The 15159-nt window shown below is 47.8% G+C and overlaps 1 long non-coding RNA gene across 2 annotated transcripts in view; it reads left to right on the top strand.

Moving 5' to 3' along the window:
• Positions 1–15159, top strand: part of LOC110216374 (uncharacterized) — a 107798-nt gene that overhangs the window by 59588 nt on the left and 33051 nt on the right. For both annotated transcript variants that reach the window (XR_002326742.1, XR_002326741.2), the window contains exon 2: positions 6765–6934. This is a non-coding gene — a long non-coding RNA (uncharacterized LOC110216374). The remainder of the gene's footprint in view (positions 1–6764; positions 6935–15159) is intronic.

The raw sequence follows: 15159 nt of genomic DNA, 5'->3' as shown, positions 1-15159 counted from the left end.
AAATGGTCTGTTAGGCAAACGTGTGTTTGGCCTTCAAACAATCTGGCCAGCCTGTCAGAGCTGTGCTCTCTGCAGCAGAGTTTGAATGCTTCGAAGTTCAGCTCAAGAAAGGACTTTAGGTGAGGTATCTTATCCTGCCTGGTGATCTTCAGAATCTTCCAAAGACAATTCAAATGGAAGTGATTCAGTCTCCTGGCATGGCACTGGTATACAATGAGGTCAACGCGGTGGCTCTGTAGATCTTCAGTTTGGCAGGTAGCCTAATACCTCTCCTGTCCCACACTTTCTTTTTGGCCCTCCCAAATGCTGAGCTAGCTCTGGCAATGCCTGCATCAACACAACCTTTGTGTATATTTACCTTGCCAAGGTAAGTGAACAGCATTGAAAATTTCTCCATTTGCTGTAACTGAGGGTTCCACGTATGGATGGTGTGGTGCTGACTGGTGGTGGAGAGCCTCTGTTTTCTTGGTGCTAATTGTCAGGCCAAAATTAGCACAAGCAGCAAAGAATCAATCCATACTCTGTTGCATCTCAGCCTTAGAGGCTGCATTGAATGCACAATCATCTCCAAGCAGAAAGTCAGGCGCCAGCTCTCCCTCCACTTTGCCTGGAACATAGGAAGTACCGAACAAATGCTTTATTCACCTGCTTTTCTATCCAATGTAAATTTCAGTAGTTTATTGTTATTATTTATTTTTCCTTCTCTTTCTGTTCAATGGGAGTTCTTACAGAAACGGCCTGGGGACAAGTTGCTAGTCTGCTCTCGTTCGCTCCTGTTTATTGCTTGGTGAATTGCCAGGCTGCTGGACATAATTGAATGAAAATGTTGATGCGTAAGCTCATCTTCTATAAACACACTGAAAGCTTCTTCAGTACCACCATGCTAGGATAGAGGAGGCTACAGATGTTCTCCTCACGTGGTTGTGATGCCATCCACTTATCTCTGTTCTGAGAGTTTTTCATTCCACGTAACTGGGAAGCTATGAGTATTCAGCATAGTGACATCTATGGGAAACATCGCTTTCACCTTTCTGCGGCTTCATGTTATGTCCTGAGATGGTGGGGGACAGTTTTGTTTGTGATGACGCTCCCATTCCAGGATGACGGGTTATTGTAGTTTTTGTTGATGTCTCTGGAATATTTTGAGGTTTATATTTGCATTAAGAGTTCATGAAGAATAGCAAGGTACTGGTTTTTGATTTACCTAGTCAATGGGGTCTTTTTAGTTACTCGGTGGGGGCTCAATTTGTGTGCTTATTATTACTGTTGTGATGTTATTGTTAATAATGTCATTATGGAAACTTCTGAGTAGTACATTGGAAAGAGAGATGGATTTATAAGCATAGACCATGGGTGTGCCTTCTGGTTCTGCCAGACAAACTCTTAAGAGACCTTGGGTAAGCCCCCTTCACCCCTCTTGACATCAGGAATGGTGATCTCCCTCTCCTTCTCTCTCTCTCTAACTCTCCCTTTCCCTTTCCCCATTCCCCTCCCCTTCCTTCTCTGCTCCCTTTCTCCCCCTCCCTCTTTCTCTCCCTTTTCCTCTTCCTCAATATTTTTTTTTGGGTTCAATTATGTTCAAGAAAGATTTATCAAGGAACCAGATCAGCTTGGAACATACTAGCAGAAGCATTAAGTAGTATTTGAAAAGGTGCATCTTTTTTAAAAAAAAATTATTTAGAAGTTATCATTTTGAATCCTGCCATAACTGATGACCTAATTTTCTCTTTGGCCATTGCTTTCTCCTTCGTACACAGGACATTGAGCTCAGTGCTGGGGCTCATTGAGTGATGTCTCCCTACCCTTGCATGATAAAAGGCTAGAGCAAGAAGAAACTTTAGAAATGATCTGGTCCCACACCCTGATTTTTTCTGAGGAAGAAAATGACACCCACAGAAGGAAGAGAAGATAGAAAGGGATTTGAAAGTGACCTATGATTTTTAAATCAACAGCTCAGGCATCATTCATTTATTTTTTGGAAACAGGATTGTAACAGATAAATTCAAATTCAACTAACATCTCTTCAATGCCTTTTGCGACCAGTGACTCACAGACATAGAACAACATGGGGATGGCTGAGTATGAGAGGGATGCGGATCCCCAAGAATCGAAAGTGAACATCACCCAGAAGGCAGTGGGGAAGTATGTGGCAGGTGTGAGCAGACTACAACCTGTGACTGATAAATAAACATTACAAACACGAATTCTGAAGGAGAACCAGGGTGAAGTGTGACATCAAAGAACTGCATAGTTAGAGTGGCAGTGGAAAGTGTGTGGGGTTTGGAGGAAGAGAACCCAGGTCTGAATCCCATCTCTGATATCCATTAACTGTGAGTTCTTGGACAACACACTTAGCCTCAGTGCCTCAGTTACTTATTTTAAAGGAGGGATAGGTAGTACATGGCCTCCAAAGACCCTTCCAGTTTGGAACCCACGGTCATAGGATAACCACTGTATGGCTTTGTGTGTTCCACTGGTATCGTCAACACGTCTGGAGAGAGGACATGTTAGATGGACCCCTCTGTAGGGAAGGCCATTGCCAAGAGTTCCACAGACTGAGAAAGCATGGACAACCTGCATTCTGTGTCGTTGGAGAAATACCTGCGTTGATGAAGTCAGAGAGCCACTGGAGCATTATGTGCTAGGCACTGGGCTGGGCACTTGGGATATAAAGATACCCCACCCCCACCTTCCCCAAGAGCAAAATCTCTGCCCTCAGTGAGCTTGCTGTTGTTTTTCAGTTGTGTCTGACTCTCCATGACCCCCTTTGGGGTTTTCTTGGCAAAGATCCTGGAGTGGTTTGCCATTGCCTTCTCTAGATGAGGAAACTAAGGCAGACAGGGGTAAGGGACTTGCCCAGGTCATGCAGCCAGTAAGTGTCTGAGGCCAGATTTGGACTCGCAAAGAAGAGTCTTTCTGACTCTAGGCACAGTGCTCTATCCACTGCACTGCCTAGCCGCCATTGTATAATGAGCTGCTGGGAAGTAGCTGAGAGGCTTAAAGGAGCTTATGGGCATGAAGGGCTGTGCCAACCATTAAGAGTCCCATGTACACACTAGCTGCTGTTGTCACTGTTCTTAATGAGGCTCTGACTTGAATGTCAAGCCCTTTGCCTAGCTCTTTGTGACCCTGCCCTGTGGGGACACTTTGTAAGGCCCAGGTACCTGGGAAAGGGGCTGAACCCTCCCTGCTTACTATGTGCATTTGGATTTCTTGGGGCCAGGTGGTGGAATAACTGCTTACAAATCTGAAATAATCCCTGGAGTGTAAACTCCTCTGATATCTCATCCTCTTCATCTCAGAAGAAACCAGGGTGCTTGCAGCTGTCTGCTGTCTCTGGCTGGGTCCAGCTGATCAACCTCCCTAGTTAGGCTGGGGAGAAGCCCCTAAGGTGGATGTAAGCAGGCAAAGCAATACAGCAAGTCACAGCTAGTGGCTGAGTCCATATTCAAGGCAAGGGGAAAACCATCCAGTGGCAACCTCGGCTTGGGGCCAGGGCCCACTCAATCCCCCAACCTCAGAGCTGGAGGGCCACTAGCTAGCCCTTGAACCCCTTCCTCACCTCTGGGCACTGGCCTGGGATTCAGATGGGCCTCTTGGAGTTCCAGCTTCCTTTGAGCCTCAGCTCCAGGGCCACCTGCCCCACAGACTCTTCCTTCCACCTTAGATATTAGTGTTTTGTTTTTTCCTTCTTCAAATGTGTATGGTGCAAAACAGCTAGGCAGTATTGTCAAGAGAGTTAGAATCTTGCCTCTGGCACAGGAGCTGGTTGGCCCTGGGCAAGTCACTTAACCTCTTCTAGACTTAACAATGATGCTGAGGATAGCTAGCATTTATATAGCTTCAAGATGTGTACCATATTTTACATACATTATCTCATTTGATCCTCACAACAACCCCAGGAGGAAGGTAACCATTCTTATCCCCATTTTACAGATGAGGAAACAGGCAGACAGAGATTAAGTGACTGGCCTAGCTTGTAAGTGACTGAGGTTGAATCCGAATTCAAGCCCAGCACTCTATTTGTAGTACCACCTAGTCTCCTTCAATCATTAGTTTTGTCATCTGTAAAATGGGGAAAATATTAGTACCTCTCTCAAACTGCACTTCCTTTGTGAGCCTTAAAGTGCTATGTAAATGTTAGCTATTATTATTATAAAGTCTAAATTCCTTAGAGGCAAATGGTGTTCCTTGTGGGCCTTCCTATTTAAGTCCAGGGGCTTCGTCCACTGGAGGTGCCTTATAAATATTTGGTGAATTGATTTGGATAGGAATGGACCCCTCAGAACCTCTAGACTGGTCTCCACCTGCCTTTGCTCACTGGTCTCCAGGAAGGAGGAACTCACGACTCCCGGAGGCACCTTTGGACCACTCTGATCAGTAGCAAGTTTTTCTTGACGTCAAGGCTATGTTTATGCCTTTGAATTCTTGGTCCAGTCTCTGGAGCCAAGCAGAACAAAGGGAATCCCGTTCCCGGTGGCCTGCTTTCAGATGACCGCTGCCCCACCTTGAGCTGGAGTCTTCTCTAGGTTAGACCTCCTGCTTCCCTGTAATTAACCCTCCCTCATATAACCTGGCTTCTGGTCTCCTCTGGACATTTGTTTTCAGCAGGTTGTCTTGGTGACTTTAGAAACACAACGAGGTGTGAGGTCAACATCTACAGCTGGCTCAAATCTCATCTTCTACAGGAGGCCCTTCCTGCTCCTCTCCCACTGCCAGTGCCTTCTCTGAGGATACCAGGCATCTTCTCTGGAAAGAGCTTGGATGTATTCATTAGATGTCTTCTCCCTCTTTGGGCAGTGACCTCCTTCCAGGCCAAGATAGCTTTTACCTCTCTTTGCATCCCAGCTCTTGGTGTAGCACAACTCAAAAATGTTTTCTTGACTGACCAACTGGATCTGTCTGTGTATACACACACACACACAAACACACACACTCACATGTATATACATATGTATGTATATACACATATACATACATACACATTGTTGTTCGGTTGTTTTTCAGTCCTGTAGGACTCTTTATGACCCTATTTGGGGTTTTCTTGGCAAAGATACTAGAAAAATTTGCCATTTCCTACTCCAGCTCATTTTATAGATGAGGAAACTGAAGCAAAAAGGTCAAATGACTTGCCCAGGGTCATACAGCTAGTAAGTGTCTGAAGCTGGATTTGAACTCAGGAAGAGGAGTCTTCTTGATTTCAAGCCCAATGTTTTATCTCCCGTGCCACCTAGCTCTGTGTGTGTGTATAATCACATCTCTACCTATGTATGTGTAGATATGTAGATATGTAGCTGTATATCCATATACGCCATGCAACTCATACATTGTATATTATCATATGTAAATTAGCACTATATTATAGGGAATTAATGTTTTAGATATATGTAATATACACACATATATTCATTTCTATTTGTACCCACGTGTGTTCGTGCAGTAGACAAAGCACTAGGCCTGGAGTCATAAATACTCATCTTTGTGAATTCAAATCTAGCCTCAGACACTTACTAGCTGGGTGACCTTGGGCAAGTCACTTAACCATGGTCCCGTATTAGTGTAATCCTCTCTTTTTACAAATAAACTAATTACAGTCTGAGCTGAGAGCTCAGGCAGTTGTCATTGGTTAGGAATTAGGGGATGGCAGGGTTAAGGACATGGCTACAAATGCATTCTCTATCTGGGTTTTCCAACATCCTGGATACCAGGCAGGTTTGAGGAGTGTCTCTAGAGCCAGCCCAGAAGTGAGGGTCTAACCTGGGACAGATGGTACCAGGCAGGTTTGAGGAGTGTCTCTAGAGCCAGCCCAGAAGTGAGGGTCTAACCTGGGACAGATGGCACCAGGCAGGTTTGAGGAGTGTCTCTAGAGCCAGCCCAGAAGTGAGGGTCTAACCTGGGACAGATGGCACCAGGCAGGTTTGAAGAGTGTCTCTAGAGCCAGCCCAGAAGTGAGGGTCTAACCTGGGACAGATGGCACCAGGCAGGTTTGAGGAGTGTCTCTAGAGCTAGTCCAGAAGTGAGGGTCTAACCTGGGACAGATGGCACCAGGCAGGTTTGAGGAGTGTCTCTAGAGCCAGCCCAGAAGTGAGGGTCTAACCTGGGACAGATGGCACTAGGCAGGTGGAGGAGTCTCTCTAGAGCCAGCCGAGAAGTAAGGGTCTAACCTGGGACAGATGGTACCAGGCAGGTTTGAGGAGTGTCTCTAGAGCTAGTCCAGAAGTGAGGGTCTAACCTGGGACAGATGGCACTAGGCAGGTGGAGGAGTCTCTCTAGAGCCAGCTGAGAAGTAAGGGTCTAACCTGGGACAGATGGTACCAGGCAGGTTTGAGGAGTGTCTCTAGAGCTAGTCCAGAAGTGAGGGTCTAACCTGGGACAGATCGCACCAGGCAGGTTTGAGGAGTGTCTCTAGAGCCAGCCCAGAAGTGAGGGTCTAACCTGGGACAGATGGCACCAGTCAGGTTTGAGGAGTGTCACTAGAGCTAGTCCAGAAGTGAGGGTCTAACCTGGGACAGATGGCACCAGGCAGGTTTGAGGAATGTCTCTAGAGCTAGTCCAGAGGTGAGGGTCTAACCTGGGACAGATGGCACTAGGCAGGTTTGAGGAGTGTCTCTAGAGCCAGCCGAGAAGTGAGGGTCTAACCTGGGACAGATGCCCCTTCAGAACAGTCATACTGTGGGCTGGCCTATTAACTTGAAATGGGATCATTAGATTTGGAGCTCACAGAGACCTTCATCATCACCTTGTCCAACTCTTTCCTTTTGTAGATGAGTATCCTGAGATCTGCCCAGAGCCTCATGGGTGGTACTCAGCAGGGCCCAGTGTGAGGCCAGCTCCTCTGTCACCAGACGCTGGGCTTTCTACAATTTCTCCACAGTGCTACCAAGAAGCCAAGATGCTTTGCCAGCTCCTGTTTCTCAGTCTGATCCTCTTCGAGGTGAGCCTAGGAGCCTCTCCCTGACCAAAGCAGTGTCTCTGGATGTCCAGCCTCCAGGCTGGCAGTGCCTGGGCCAAACTTTACACCCGCTGAACAAAAACACCAGACCGCCTTTGTGCCCCTTGGGGGACAGGGGAGGCAGGGAGGGCTACCAAAAAGAATGCTCTGTTAAGCAGAATGAAGGAGTGGAAAAAGCCCTGGTCTGAGGATCAGAAGACCTCGGCTCGGGGCCCAGCTCCAGCATGAGCTTCAGCAAATCACTTCGTAGCTCCTCGGAGCCTCAGTATTCCCATCCATAAAATGGGAACAGTGCCCATGATATCTGCTTCCCAGGGCTGTCAAGAAGAAAGTCCTTTGTAAACTTTAAAGTGCTGCTCATTATTATTATGAATAATTTACCATTGACATTCTATATTATCAAGTATATCATTATTATTAATTGGCTATCTCAATGACATATATAAGAGAGCGAAGAGTCTTAGGATCATAGATGTAGAACTGGAGGGGACCTTAGTGGTCACTGAGCCCAGCTCCTTCATTTTACAGAGGAGGAAACTGAGCCCAGCTCCCTCATTTTACAGAGGAGGAAACTGAGGCCCAGAGAGGGGAAAGGATTTGCCCAGGGTCCCTGCCCTCTAAGGGATTTCATTCTACTGGGGGAAGACAATGTACATACAAGTAACACTGAATGCATGCACAGTAAATATACAGTAGACAGGTTGACAGTAGCGGGAAAGTACTCACCTCTGCTTTGGGGTGGGGGATGGGAAAGGCCTCCTGGGGAAGGGGCACCTTGGTGCTGAATTGGCAGAGGGGAGGAGGAAGCACATTCCACGGGGTCTTATTCACCAGGGTGCCTAGAACAGTGCCTCATACAGACTAGGTGGCATCTGAATCCAGGGTTCTAGGGTCTTTCCAGCCTTGGATTTTCTTGGACCGTTTTTTCTAGAGCTCATCTTTGTCCCCATGTCCCTCTACTCTGTATTGTGCTTGTTCTGAGGCCAGACTCTGCATCCCTATCAATCCTTGTGTCCCTGGCAGGTAGCACACGGGCATGTATCTTACACATAGTAGGTCTAAATGAAATCTTTTTTGAGATGAAATGAAAAAAATTAGATAATTTCCTGGCTGGTAGAACGAAAGGAAAGTGAGTAACCTGGGAATTAACTTCCCAGTTATTATCTACAAGCATTATTAAGCACCTACTGTGTGCCAGGCATTAGGCTAAGCACTAGAGATACCCAGGAAGGTTGAGAATAAGCCCCTGCCTCCCATGAACTCTCCTTCCAATGGAAGACCCAACAGTATGTACACACAAGGAGTATATAGCGTGAATGAGAGGTTATCTCACTGCTAGGATGGGCCTCCTGATTAGTCATGAAGGAAGCCGGAGAAGGTGGGCAGCAGAGGGGATGAGGTCATGGAGGAGAGCCAGGGGCAGGCACCAAGGCAGCAGAGGCGGGATGCACAAGGGGGACAGCCTCTGGATCACGGAGCACACAAAATGGAGTGAAGTATTGGACAGGGCCACGTTCTGAAGGGTTTGGAAAGCCAGAGGACTTTGTGTCTGATGCTGGTGCGATGGGGAGCTTCTGCAGTTTACCAAGGTGGCAGGGGTGAACACAGGAGATCTGCACTTCAGCAGATGAGCAGAGAATAGATTGGAGCGGAGAGAGGCCTGAGGCAGGGAAGCAACCAGCGGGGATAATGCAGTAGTCCAGGCATGAGAGGATGAGGGCTTAAACCAGGGAGATGGCCGCTGGGAGTGGAGAGATGGGGACACAGATGAGAGATGCTCAGGAGTTAGACATGACAAGGCTTGGTGACAGATCGGATGGATAGGGTGAGAGAGAATGAGGTGTCCAGGGAGGATGGTGGTGCTCTTGATAGAAACAGGGACGTTCAGAAGGGGGAAGGTTTACCAAAGATAATGAGTTCCGCTTTGGAAGGGTGGAGTTTAACACATCTACTGGACATCCATTGGAAATGTCCAAAAGGGAGTTGGTGATGCAAAGGCAGAAACTGGTAGCTGGCCTGAATGGACTGTAGGGAAGAAGCTGAGCAGTAGAAAAAGTGCCCCCAAATCCACTTTGCCATTCATGAAGTGAAAATAATATAAGAAAGGACAGTTTTGAGCAGCAGAAGAAATTATTATCTCTGCTGGAGCATGGAAAGGTGTTGTGAACAGCCCCCCCCACTTCTGACTCGGCTAAATCCCCACTTTCTCCAGGACCACTTCCCTGGTCCCCTCCCCCAGCTACCAGCACCTTCCCTTCAAGGTTTATCCAGTACCATTTCTTGTGTTTTGTTTCTAACTATATGCTTGGGGTGTTTTTTCCTCCCTGAGAATATAAGCTCTTTCAGAACATGGGCTATTTTCTCCAGTGCCCCTCATAGGTGGTGCTTAATAAATGCTTGTTGGTTGATTGGCATTATTTTTTATTAACTAGTTGCTAAGTTCAGTTGTTTCTGCTCCTGGAGCATATGTATTAAATTTTTATACCCTCTAAATTTTTGGACCCTGAGACAAAACTCTGATTACCTCACCCTACTTTTGGCCTCAACTAGGAGTCAAACCCCGGTTAAAGGTTCTTATTACTGTCTTGCTTTGGTATCGCATGGCGAGAAGTTACCTGCCAAACCAAGCCAGTGGTATGTGCTGTTCCTAAGCTGTCTCACTCCTTAGCCTTGCACCGCCAAAAATCCCACTCTGATTTGTCACACCAAAAGGCTGGCATCTTAGTAAACAGTAGTCTACACTTCTGTTCATTCTGAGTCACCACTGAACATTCAAGCCAGAATTCCAGGCCTTTGGAATGTGCCCTGCAGTGTATAATGAAGCCAAGGAGGAGGGCAGAGGCATGTGGCCAGCTGCGTTCATAAAGGTGATTTCTGAGCCCTGTATGTCCACTGCTCAACATCCCATGGGTGGTGGAGTGTTTGCAATGGGCCCAGGGGTCTTCCCCTTGTGGCCTCAGATGCTACTGAAGGCAATGGGGATAAAGACTGGGGTAGAAGGACAGAAAGTATTGTGGGGTAGACATAGCCATCAGGTCTAGCTCTGGGGTTATAGGATTATTGCTGAAATGGAACTTGGAGGTCAGCTACCCCATTTGACAGATGAGTGAACTGAGATCCAAAGAGATGAGGTGACCTGTCCAAGGCTAAACAGGTAGGAAGTAACAGAGGCGGAATTCAAACCCAAGTCCTCTGACTCCAAATCCAGAACCGTAACTAGGAGCTATGATACCTGGGGTAAATTCTTTTGGGGTGCATGGTAGTACACAGGGCAGTGATGCTGGATCAGGGCCCACCCGATCCCTAGAGAATCCACCTGAACTCTCCCTCAGGGCCTGGGGAGGTGCGCCCAGGGAGAGAAGCCCCATAACCATGGGCCTTGAGCAACATTGGGCTGCCCAGTGGCGTTAGCTGGTGGAGGTCTCCACGGCCAGACATGGAGGTGGCAATCCCCATGGGGAGGAAGTGGGTTCTCTTCCCACTGCCCCAGAAGGAAATTACCAGGTGGAAAAGAAGAAAAACCTTCTCATCTGGAGCTTTGTCCTGGGTCTGGGCTAGCTTCCCTTGGGGAGGCAGCCATCTTCAAAGGCCACTCTGAACAGTGAGAGACAACAGCTGTCTCCCAGTTTCCTTCATGATGAGGTCAGACCAGGCCCTCACTCTTCTGAGTACTTTCTTCAGGTATCACCTTTGCCCCAAGTGCCCCCCAGCTGGCACAGCACTGCCAGGATTTCAACATGGCCTCCAATGGGTTCTGGAACCAAGAAGTAGCTCATGAGGCAGTGGGAAAACACCTCCTCCCCACACTAAGCCAGAAACCTAAGCAAGGGCTTCATTTCTCTCAGTTTGCTTTCTCCTGTGAAGTGTGTATGTGTGGGGGGTCACACAGGATCAGTCCCATCTGGGTCCAGAGGACCTGAGCTCAAATCCTGCCTCTGAACTTTACTGCCTGTGTGGCCTTGGGTGAGTCATTTATCCTGACTGAGCCTCAGTTTCCTCAACTGTAAAATGCGGAGATTCGATCTGATGACTTTTGGGGTCTGTTCCAATGTGAAATCTAGGATTCTGTGATCTGAGGGCTCCAAAGGAGGGGAGCGAAGTCGTGGTTTGCATATGGCATCTGAAACTAGACATGTGTCTGACTTAGTATGGTGTAGGGGAGGGAGAGGTTTCTTTGAAATATTTTTTATGTTAAAAAGGGGAAAAGATTGGGAAATACAGGATTGATCCTCCAAGTCCCTTTCATCTCTAAGATGTCTATGGGGGGATCTAAGCTTGGGGAACACCACTGTGAATAAGGGGCAGCTGGGATCTGGGGACCAGCAGTCAGATCAGACTGTATCCGTGATTGCTATGCCTGTCTGAGACCTCTTCCTACCTGTCACTATTGAGTAGAGTCCAGCTCGAAGAGGTCACCATGGTTATATGCTGTGGATCAGAATCCCCAGTTCTGCTGTGTTACCTTAGATGAAGGAAGGGGAAGAAATCAGCATTTTATGTAGCTCCTACAGCACCATGAGAAATGCTTTACAAATATTATTTCATTTGAGCTTCATGAGAACCCTGCAAAGTAGGCACTATTATCCCCATTTTATAGTTGAGGAAACTGAGGCAAACAGAGGTTAGGTGACTTGCCCAGGGTCACACAGACTGTAAATGGCTGGGGCTAGATTTAAACTCAGTTCTTCCTGAATCTGTCCACTGAGCCACCATCCACCTGCTGAGTTTTCTCTGGGTCTCGGCATCTACAAGGGGACAGGACTAGATGATGCCTTCCGTCACTGACTCCTGGGTTACCCCAGCCCCCCTATGCTCAACAGTCCACCCATCCTGGCCTGCTTGCCGTGCCTCCCATATGTTCCATCTCCTGTTTCTGTCTTTGTATGAGCCGTCCTCTCTCCGTGCCTAGAATGCTCTCCCTTCTCCCTTCTAACCTTAGAGCTTCTGCCTTCCTTCAGGACTTGATCGAGCACCACCTTGTCTAAGAGGCCACTGCCAGTCCCCCACCTTCTAGGGCCTTCCCCTCTGAGTCTGCCTTCTGGCTGCTCTGAATGTGTCTACATATTACATCCCCCAGTAGACCCTAGCTGGGACGACCTTGAGGGCTCGTATTTCTATCTCCATTAGAAGCTCCTTTGTCTCATTCTGGAGCTCTTCCATAGGCTCTCCAGAAGCTCCCTGCTGTCTTTAGGCTAAAATAAAAACACCTGTGTCTGTCATTGAACGCTCTTCACAACTTGGTCCTTTCCCATCCTTCTGCCCTTCCTGCTTGTTACCTCCTTTCCACCTATGGAGCTACCTGCTGTTCCTTACACACGATGACCCACCTCCCATCGCTGCGCCTTTGCACTGGCTGTGCCTCATGCCTGGAACACACTTTCTTCTCACCTTTTCCTTTTCCCAGTCCCTGGTTTCTTTCAAGGCTTAGCTCAAGTGCCATACTCTATGGGAACCCGCAGCAGCTAGTGCCCTTCCTCCCTTCTAAACTCCTTTGTATTCATCTTTATGAGAGAGTTGTCTCATTAGGATGCAAACTCCATGAGGCAAAACTGCTTCAGTTTTGTCCTTGTACCTCCTGGACTTGTGCAATGCTTGGTATACAGTAGGTGCCTAATCAATGCTTGCTGCTTGATTTCTTGTGCAGTCAGTCAATAGGAGTTACCTAGTCTGGCCCTTTTCTATCGGAGAGGAGGAACTGAGCCCCCCAAAGGGTTACCTGGGAAGGACCCAGGGGTCATTTCTGGAGAAGGGAGAGGTGGGTGGGGGCAGAGAGCTAGGCACAGGTGCCTGGTGCTGGCCTGGACACTAACCCAACCAGTGGGTTTGCTGGATGACAAAATGCAGGATATTAATAGCCTTGTTCACAAGACTGCCCTGCTGCTCCTGCTCCTACGCCTTGAACTTCAGGCCTTAAGCAGGCTCTGTCCGGGAAACCCACGTGCCTGGTCCACAAGGCTCCCTTGTCTATGGTGGCTTCCTAAGGCAGGGCGCCCTCTTCAGGCGAGCTGGGGGCCACAGCAGCGGTCTGGAGGCAGCTCGTCCACTGTGATCAGCATCCCCACACACTGCTCAGTACCCATGGGGAGGGGAAGGGCGCCCAGAGCCCAGCACCCACAGGGAGCACCAGGCATCCTCAGAGCATGCAGGGTACCTTTCCCTTTCAGTCTATCCAGGATGGGCCGGGGGAAAAATAGCACCAACTCTGCTTCAGCTAGGATGGGGATGGGAAACCGCATCCTGGGCCTTCCAAAGCTGAGGCTGGCAGATTTAGAACTCCAGAGGACGTGCTAATATAGGACACTGGGAGGAGCTACAGGTACTAGTGATATTGTTGTCATTTTACAAAGAAGGAAACTGAGGCTCAGAGAGATGCCATGCCTTGCCCATGGTTTTGTAATTGATATGAGATGCTCAAGGCGACATTAGAAACAGGACAATTCTCCAAGACGGTTTGATCATCCTCACATTATAATGTTATCATCTCAACTCCAGAGGGCTGCCATAAAGCGCAAGGGCAGCATAGTCATCTGTAACTTACTCGTGGCTCATTTTTTCTCTTTTAACAAACCATCCCTAGTTCAGCTGTCATCAAAAAAAGGCACAACTTTGCTAAATTGCTCTTCTATGTTAGAAAAAGAAACTTTTTTTGGAAAAACTCACTTAAATCTGCACACGTGACCAAATCTTCTTGAGGGAACTCCTCTCACTAGGAATCTAGGAATCCTCTGCTTTTAACTGTCAGTTAGGTCAGAATTAATATTACCACAACCACTTCAAGTAGTTGTGGCCGTGATGGCTTTTGGGAATGAAGCTTGTGTTCCCATCCTGTCCAAAGCACAGGTCGCCCAGCTGCTAAATGTCAGAGACAGACTTCAAATCTGGCATTGCCCCAGTCCCAATGCTTGTACTCGATCCGCAGACTATACCGTGTGTTATCCAAAGAATACAGGACTCCAAACCAGTACAGCTGAGTTCAAATCCTGCCTGAGATATTAGTTGTGTGACCATTGACAAGTCACTTATAGCCCACTGCCTCAGTTTCCTCCTCTGTAAAATAGGGTTCATATTATTGGTGCTGCCTCCATGTTAGAGGTTTGGTGAGGGGAGTGCTCTGTGAATTTGGAAGCACTTATAGGAATGAGTTATCATTGTTAAGAGATGTCTGACCTAGGCAGTGTGGTATAGTAGATAGAATGATGGATTTGGAATCTGCAAGACCTGGGTTCAAATCCCCCTCTGCCATATTGTCTAGCTAGTCAGATAACCTCTCTGACACTTAAAATAGGGGTGATAATCCTTGTAGGACTCACTTCACAGGGATGGAGCAGAGCTCAAGTAACTTCTAGGTAGTGCTGGCAATTTACCTATTGCTAAGAAGTGGCTGCATCTGCAAGCAAATCACATAATTTTAGGGGCTAAATCATGCAAAACACATTTTAATAGCACTGAGGAGCTAAAAAGACTCTTGCTTGTATTAATCTTTAAGAATCAGGGAAGGGGCAGCAAGGTGGTGCAGTGGATAGAGCACCAGCCTGGGATTCAGGAGGACCTGAGTTCAAATCCAGCCTCAGACACATAACACTTACAGCTGTGTGACCCTGGGCAAGTCACTTAACCCCATTGCCTAGCCCCCCCCCCCAAAAAAAAAGAATCAGGGAAGAATGACCACAACTGAATGCTCAAGACTTCCCAACCAGTTCAGGCACAAAATCCTCAGAGAATGAGTCCTCAGGGAATCCAGGCCACATCCTATATGGAGAGGCAGTGGGGGCAGGTTCGAATCCCCATTGTGTGGCCACGGACAAGCCAGCTCACCTCTCTAAGGTTTTCTGTGCAATGGGGATCATACCATTGGCAGGTCTTACACCCAGTGAGATTATGCATGGAAGGCATGTTGTAAGGACGTATTGCTGCTCTATAGGATATGGCACTATGGATAAACCATTCCAGGAGAGGGATGGGGGCAGAGGCTATATCTGTGATTCCATTGATGGAGGGAACTTCCAGATGAGGAAAATCCCTCTACCAATGCAGGTCAGCACCCTCTGGTTTTAGTGAGTTGCTTGCAAGAAGGAGGGATGAAGTGACTTGTCCAGGGTCATATTGCTAGCATATGTCAGAGGGAGGACCTGAAGCAGGGTCTTCCTGACATTAAGCCAGTTATCTCTCTGCTACACCCTGGGCTTTCTCTCTGTCTCTGCTCTGTC

This window comes from Phascolarctos cinereus, unplaced genomic scaffold, assembly GCF_003287225.1.
Source record: "Phascolarctos cinereus isolate Bilbo 61053 unplaced genomic scaffold, phaCin_HiC Scaffold_3;HRSCAF=262, whole genome shotgun sequence".
Classification (NCBI taxonomy): domain Eukaryota; kingdom Metazoa; phylum Chordata; class Mammalia; order Diprotodontia; family Phascolarctidae; genus Phascolarctos; species Phascolarctos cinereus.
The sequence above is the reverse complement of the archived record's forward strand: the minus strand, read 5'-3'. Positions and strand labels throughout refer to the sequence as shown.